The following is an 8,348-nucleotide window of genomic DNA, read 5'->3' as shown; positions in this document are numbered from 1 at the left end:
TATATACTCCTCCGTCTTCGGTCGTCGTGTTCTTTAGAAACACAGATGCGTCCCCGCGTGTCGTTGGTTCATCGCGAAGCGCCGCTCTGTCGTAAAAAGACGCGTCGTGGTGAATGCGTTCGGTCCGGTTGTTTATGTATACAAACACATTCCGGGCTGTAAAAATATCCTGTTTGGTCCACACCACGACCGTAGTTGGTTTTCCATCGGGCACTTGACATGGTAAAAGGACATCAGACCCCGGCTCGGTCACGACGACGTCGATCCCTGTAAAGAGGAGACAAAACGGGGTTTAATGAAACGAAACGTTCTCTCATATGCGAACGTTATCGAATACCGTGTTGATATAGTCAAACTCACCGGTGCAAAAAAGTTGTTATTATTTTGTTCAATAATTACTCACGCGCTCAAAACCCACATTGTGCACGTAGTACGCGTTGTGCGATCACAACCGATACGTTTTTTTTAAAATATACACATAATAAACATTAGCGAAGCCACCGAAGGAAAGGGAGGAAACATTCGCCTCTAACGCGTCAAGCTACACCGAGAGTGTTGTATAACGCGTTGCGCATCGGTTCCTCTGTGATATTTTTTCGAAATGTTTTTTTTTTCTCAAAACGCTTACTCGATCGCGCGACAATATGTTGTCTTGTAAAAGCGCAACACTCAGTGCGACGCGTTATGCGAAGACGGTTGGACCGTAATACACGCGCTAAAATCCGACACATAACGCGTTGCCGACAACAACGCGCGAAAGAAAAACACACACGGTAGTTGAAAACGGTCCCCATACAACCACCGGTTTTGTTTTTTTTTATCTCGGGCGGGATTTATTAGTAAACAAACGATCTCTTTCACCGACACACACAATTTCTACAAAAAAAACCATAAAGAAAAACCCACGCGACGTACTACAATTCATGCGTCTTACAACGCGTGGCATGTTGGTTTGCATCTCAGTTTTACGGAGACTGACTTCGAAGGGTTTTTTTTCCCGAAACACATGCTCAACCGATTGCTATTAGATCCAGACTGTCATATTCTGCTATACAACGCGTAGTACACGATACTATGATACCAAAACAAATGGTTGTTGACAACAGTTTTTATGCGACTTTATGGTCGGTTGGGTTTGTTTTGAAAATAAAAATGGTCGGTCGGATTTGTTTTGAAAATAAAAATGGTCGGTCGGATTTGGTTTGAAAATATTGGCTGGTCGGATTTGTTTTGAAAATAAAAATGGTCGGTTGGGATTATAACACTCGCGTTGCGCTCTGATACCCACAAAACAAAATAAACATTCACAAAACTATAAAGACAACGCTCGCCAACCTGCCCGGTTTTGTTGATTAGTGCGATTGGTCCAAGTTTTTTTTTTCAAAAAAGAGAAAAAAAAGTAGAAAATGCGCGGTTATAGACACTTTAAGAACATAACCAGTTGGTCGGGTTAGGGAAAGCAAGCGTGTACGCTGTATAAGAGCGCGTACGCAAATAGAAACACACTGCGTGACTTTTTTTTTTCAATCAGATCAGAAGACATGTCTTCGACGCGCAAGACATCATCCTCCTCCTCGGGTTGTTGTACATTACTGTTGTGCTGCTGGATATTATCATTTTCACCCGGCCGCGGTTTAACACAACCGCCCCGGATCGGAAAGTATTCAGTCGCATCGTCGGACGACGTGGAAGCTTCGCCAACTCAGAGTGGGATTATTATGACACCGGTTATGAAAATTGTGTGTCCCGACCACGATCCTCATCGGTTCATCGCGACCTCGTGGTACAACGTCAAATTCGACACGGGCGATTTATTGGGACTGTACCGCATCTCAGAAAACAACGCCGTCTCACCGTATAAGCACGTTGGAGAACTCGAGCGTACATATAACGTAGGCTACAACGTGTCAACGGACAAAGCTCTTGTCATCCGTGCGGAAAATTGTAATCGCACGGAAATGTACAGATGCGAAAGGTCGGCGCGCGTGGGCCATCGGAACGAAAAGTACGACTTTTACGTGATCAACTGTACCGTCGAGACGAAGTTACGGGACGACGAAAGCCGACAACCGTTCATCGGAAACTCAGCAGCGGATTCCACGTCGCGTTCCCTTTGTTGTGTTTTCGCGTTAGTGGCTGTAATTCGATATGTCGTAGACGTATAGTCGCATACCCGTTTGATCGTACTTGTAATCGAAAATAAAAACAAACATTATATCTGTACTNGTACTGAGGTATACCGTGGAAGTAACGACGTATAACACGTCAGAGATTGATTTCGACGAGAACTGGGATTTGCGAGGCATAAAACAACAACAACAACAACAACAACAACAACAACACGATGCACAACGACGCGATGAAATTGAACAACATTTGTCCGATATTAAAAAACTCTGCGTAGACATCGCAGGCATCTACAACGACGCGTTGTCGGTTGAAAAAAACGACAAATTTCTAGATGAGGAGTATATCAGCACCGAATTCAAAATCTGGAAGTTAAAATTTTACATGGCCGCTTTGTGCGATCAAAAACAACGAGAGAGGATGTTCGTATGCGAACCTCTGTTGACTTGGAAGAGAGACCAACGGTACCAAGAAGCCGTCGACGACGCGTTTGAGTATGGCTTGTTCAAAGAACGCGGTGCCACGAAGGAAGCAAACGACCGCAGGAAAAAATTGGTTGGCGACGTGTTTTGTAAGATGGAAAGTATAGTTGACGCGTCGGGATACGTACGCTGAAGTATTTCGATGCGCGTCAACGCGGGGTTAAAATGTGGATGTTTTTTTTATTAAGCGATACACAACCCGTGTGGGGTTGATTCGCATGAACTAATACCGTTACAATATTAAATATTTATTTTCCCTCCCTCCTCTATAAAAGCCGACCATCGGTGTACGGTGTATATAAAAACTCGGGAGTTTAAAAAGAACAGAGTGAAACAGCTCCATCACGCGGGTCATCAACATGCCTCGGGACAAATACAACGCGGTGTGGATTATTTTCTTCATCTTGGGACTGGGGACTCTCTTGCCGTGGAACTTCTTCATGACAGCAACAATGTACTTTACGAGCAGACTGAAAAACGATTCCGCGTTGAACTCCGCGAACAACGCGACGACCGCTCGCAGCGTGCTCGAGTCAAAGTTCAACAACGCCATGACGCTTTGCGCCATGTTGCCCATGCTCATCTGTACCGGTCTTAACTCTTTCATTCATCGGAGGATTCCGCAGAAGCTGCGAATCTCGGGCAGCTTGACCGTCATCCTGCTGGTTTTCGTGTCGACGGCGGTGTTTGTCAAAGTTGACATGAAACCTCTACCCTTCTTTGTCCTGACTATGATCAAAATCGTGTGCGTAAACACGTTTGGTGCGATTTTACAGAGCAGTTTGTTTGGACTGGCCGGGATTCTACCCGCCTCGTACACCACCGCCATCATGAGCGGGCAGGGTCTAGCCGGCACCTTCGCTGCCTTCGCAATGATTTGCGCGCTGGCTACCGGATCCGGACTGAAAGACAGCGCTTTTGGTTACTTCATCACGGCCTGTGTTATTATTGTTTTGGCCATATTGTCGTACTTCAGTTTGCCCGGAATAGAGTTTTTCCGATTCCACTACACGAAGGAGGGATCTAGAAAACGTGTTCGCGACGACGAAGAAACCAATATAATGGATTTGCTCAAAAAAGAAAACGCAACACGAGATTCGGACATGTATCTCATCGAAAACAGTCCCGCTGGTTCTGAGATGTTTGACGTCTTCAAAAAGATTTGGGTGATGGCTTTATCTGTCTGTTTAGTTTTCTTTGCAACCATCGGAGTTGTTCCGTCCGTGATCGCGGAAGCCAAGACGACTATGTTTAATGGAAGCGTCTGGAAAACCTATTTCATTCCTGTCTCGTGTTTCCTGCTCTTCAACGCGATGGACTGGATCAGTAGGAGTATGACGGTCGTTTGCGCGTGGCCAGGCAAGGACAGCATCTTGCTCCCTGTGCTGGTGGGCCTGCGTCTCATCTTCATCCCGCTCTTCATGATGTGTAACATCAGTCCCCGGAACCAACACTACCTTCCCGTTTTGTTCGCTCACGACGCCTGGTACATCGTCTTTGTGAGTTTATTCGCACTCTCCAACGGATACCTGGCCAGCCTATGCATGCGTTTCGGATCGAAGAAGGTTCCGCGAGAACAGGCCGAATTGGCCGGGATCATCATGACCTTCTTTCTGTCTCTCGGACTGGCGTCGGGTGCCGCATTCTCCTTTGCCATCCGGGCGATGATTTGACTCACTTACTCTGTTTTAATTTGTTTTGTGTGTGTGTCAAACAAATGGTTTGTTATCTACGGAAATGTCAGAAAGCTTGGCCGGCTATACAAGCTGTTTATGATAAAGTTATGAAAATAAAAAATAAAATTGATTTAATAAATGTGTGTGTGAGAGAGTTTTTTTTTGCGAAATGATATAAAGTTAAAAAAAATAAAAGACCCAAGACGTGTTGCTGATTTGTATTTGAATGTGTTTTATTTCAACTTGTTTTTTTAAAAAATATAAAAAAATAGAAGAACGTCGATCTTTGTATTCTTCTCTGCCGTCGTCAGTAACGGGCGGTCCGGTTGTTTGATAAACCATGAACACGTTTTGAGCGAAGATGACGAGAAGACGAAGAGAATTTACTATCGTATACGTCAAGGATGTCAACAAGTTTTTTTTTAATTACATCTTCGTAATCCGATCTGCGACGCGATGATACCCCTCGGTCGCTGTTCTTTTTGTTTACAGCCCGCACAGCACTGAGTTGATCGCGACCCGATTCCCCGGCGAGCAGCAACGGTTCTACGGTGTATGATATTTCATCGGGGCCGGTCTTGTATCTAAACACCTTGAACCTGAAAAGCCAAGAACCCGAGTCGTAAAAACGCGCGTTGCGATTGAGGCTTCGTCGTATAACTTCAAGTTCGTCTTTATACAGTTTCGCGAGACCCTCGCAGGCGACTACAACTTCGTCCCGCAACGTCGTCAACATAATATCGCTTTCGGAATCGACGTCGTCGATTAAAACTTCGGCCTGAAGCGAATATTCCTCATTGTTTTTTAGGAGCGGGGTTATTCGGAAATTGTGTCTGTCGTGTTTATTATTGTCGACATACATTTCGAACTCGTGTGTCCACGATAATACGTTACGGTTTATTTCGCGTTGTGCATCGAGGTAAGCTGCCATATCTGTCGTCGTGTATTTCTCACAACGCCTTTCTTTTTTGTTTTATAACGGTGTTACGTGTACGCGTAAATACTACATCGCCGACTACTTTTAGAAAATATGCTTTGCTTTATATATATGTGTGAGACATGAAAAAAACCAGACTCGTGTGTGTCATACAACATTTTTTTTTATTGTGTCACAGTAGATAAAACAAAAACACATGAAAATAATCAACCGCGCTATGGCAAGTACACCAAACAATATTTTTTTTTGCAGATAAATAAATGTTTAGATTGAATCGGATTGTCCGCTTTCGTTCCTCCGCACACCCCCGACATCATACGCATAAAAGAGAGTGCTACATTTGTAACAGAGGAAAACGAAAGGAGTTAACAATAAAAGCCCGTACACGACAAGAAACAACACCGCGATAATTGATATGGATCTTTTCTCATCCGATTCTGATGTCTTCTCGTGTATTTCCACACCCGCGAAGTCCATATCCGCGCGTCCATCACTCAACGCGTCGGATCGATCGTCGTCTTGTGTCTCGAAGGTCACGAACGGCGATGAGTTTTTCTTGTAATTGAGTTCCGACTCTGCAATTGTCGTGTCCGATGTGGTTGTTGTTATTATCCTATCTTGTACCGGCATCCGACAGAAGTCGAGCCCCGCGACTACGGATCGGGTCGGCGGAGCGTTGTCGAGACATTCGGTCTTGGTTGTATCCGGACAAGTTGTTGTTTGTTGTTTATGAGACAAAAAATAAGCCGAGGTTATCGTCCGTGTCAACGCGTCGATGGCGCCCATATTTCAATTTATATTTGAGGAACAGAGGTTAGAAAAGACTCGCTCCGTGACGGAACAACAGCAAACAACATCGGTTTACATGAAAACTTGTATATATACTCACACCAAACGCAAACGTTGTCAGTCGGGAAATAATTTGTTTTTTTTATAAAAAAAAACGTTCGTATGTTTATGGTCGGTCGGATGTAATATATTACTATCGACTAAGTTTTATCGGAGCGGCGCAACGCGAAATAGGTCGCGAGACATATCGCTGCGACAAAAAGCGCAGAGAGTATGAGTATGATAATGTCGTGTGTTTTTAAACGAGAGCCCGTCGAAATCAACTCTCGTTCGAGGCTCGATGAGATTAACGTAACAGTGCAGTTTGTGACGGAGAACTCGTACGATTCGCGACCTCCGTCGAGCGTATATCTGTGACACGCGTACGATAGGTCGTAGTTACAGTTGTTTCCTACTATGTTTAAACTCGAGGCGTTATCCAGTTTGAGCTCGAGACCGTGATTTTTCTTGAGTTCAACGTGATACGGGCGCGATTTATTATAACGGGTCACGTATTGCGTGTTGTTGTCGATGTAATACAGATCGTAAATGCGGTCTTCGACGCGCGCTGTCCATTCGATACTCACGAATCGCTCTAGATCCTCGTCCGGACACGAAAACTTTACTACGCGTTTTGACTCTGGGTCTAAACGATCGTCTTCAGCGTTGCTGTCGGTGTGTTCAGCGCTCGTCGCGTCGATAGAAGCGTTTTGACGATCCTCGTCAAAGCCCAGAGCGTCTTTGGTTGTTGTTGTTATACCGAACAAATATTCGCTACGCTCGGTCGTTGTGTCCGCGTAGGGTTGTGTCGTTGTTGTCGTTTCTTGCTGGTCCGCGTCATCCGGTCGCGGCGTCGTGGTCTGAGTAGGATCTAGAACAAGGGCCGTCGACAGCACCCGCGTGAGCGCTAGATATATAAACGCGGACCCGAGCAACATCGTGTGTGTGTACGCGTTATTGTAGTATTTGCTGCCAACAAAAAAAAACGTGCGAGCGATATTTCCGTGACGGTGAAACAACGCGCGAGGTTTAAATAGTGTTTGTTGTGACACGTTACCGCGGGGCCTTAAACGCGACCGCTTACGCATTGGGAATATGTCTTCTGTCATGAAATGCGAAATGATGAACGCGCTTTGGACATTCAACGTGACCGCTATCGCGTACAACCCGCGACACGAACTAGTGTCGACATTACGAGTGACGCCTCAATGCGTGCTCACAACGGAGCAGCGAGCGCGATTCGATGTTGTCTTGACGAGACTGCGTCGCGAAAATAAAACGGTTACGAGACTGATGAGCGAAATCGGGACAGCGTGCGAGGCGCTCGTCCGCGTTTACAATCGAGCGGTAACGGCGAAACGGTTCCCCGAAGACTACAGTGGGGCTAAACTGTGGGAGTTCAACTTTTACGTGGACGTGTTGAGCGACTACAAAGAAAGGGTCGTGTCGTGCGAAGTCGAGGCCTTGGCGAGCGACGCGCTCGATAGAATATATCAAGAGACCGCGATCGACGCGTTTTTATTTGAGACGTACGATGAGAACCAAGTTGGTGTCACGAAAGCAGCCGGGGAGTATCGAAAGATATTACGGAACCGGGTCTTGGAGTTGTTGAGGCGAATCGCGGATATCTCGGAACGATTAAAAATATAAAACACAACAGTGATGAGGGGGGGTGTAATGTTTGTTTTCTTTATGACCACACTATATTGCGAATGACACGTTTGATTCAGTATAATAAACGTGTACTATTGATTTTCCTCTCTTGTTGTCTGTTATTATTTGTTTATATCGTTGACACAAAGCGGGTTCGAACCCACGCTCGTGAGTCACCAAAAAAAAACGGATTGATAACCCGTTGCCTTATCCGCTAGACCAACTCGTTTTTGGGGTTTTCTGGACATCGGAAACGCGAGGTGGTGTTTGTTTTTCCCCCCCTTGAAGCAGGATAAATAAAAAATAAAAAAAACAGACCGTTTATTCGGTTGTTGTTTTTTCCTTTACCGTTGATTACGCGTAACGACAACTCGAACCCGGTCGGTATATGCATCATTCAAAAAGAACTATTCTTGGTCGGTCGGAGGATGAGCGATCAAAGGTGGTCGGTCGGGAAATCTGCGTACAGAATATAAATAAAAAGGCGCACCGACACTTCGAATTCACACGAAAAACCATGTCGTTCGACGAAGAGACGGAGAATCGCGTGGTACTGAGGTATACCGTGGAAGTAACGACGTATAACACGTCAGAGATTGATTTCGACGAGAACTGGGATTTGCGAGGCATAAAACAACAACAACA

General features: G+C 45.4%; 1 pseudogene; it reads left to right on the top strand.

Annotated features, from left to right (window-relative positions):
- The first annotated feature begins 1,730 nt into the window (after window positions 1-1,730).
- Window positions 1,731-4,369, top strand: LOC106521614 (equilibrative nucleoside transporter 1 pseudogene; annotated as a pseudogene).
- Window positions 4,370-8,348: the final 3,979 nt, after the last annotated feature.

The sequence above is a fragment of the Austrofundulus limnaeus genome, unplaced genomic scaffold, assembly GCF_001266775.1.
Source record: "Austrofundulus limnaeus strain Quisiro unplaced genomic scaffold, Austrofundulus_limnaeus-1.0 Scaffold113, whole genome shotgun sequence".
In the NCBI taxonomy this organism is placed as follows: domain Eukaryota; kingdom Metazoa; phylum Chordata; class Actinopteri; order Cyprinodontiformes; family Rivulidae; genus Austrofundulus; species Austrofundulus limnaeus.
Note: the sequence above shows the minus strand (reverse complement) of the source record. Positions and strands in the feature narration are given on the sequence as shown.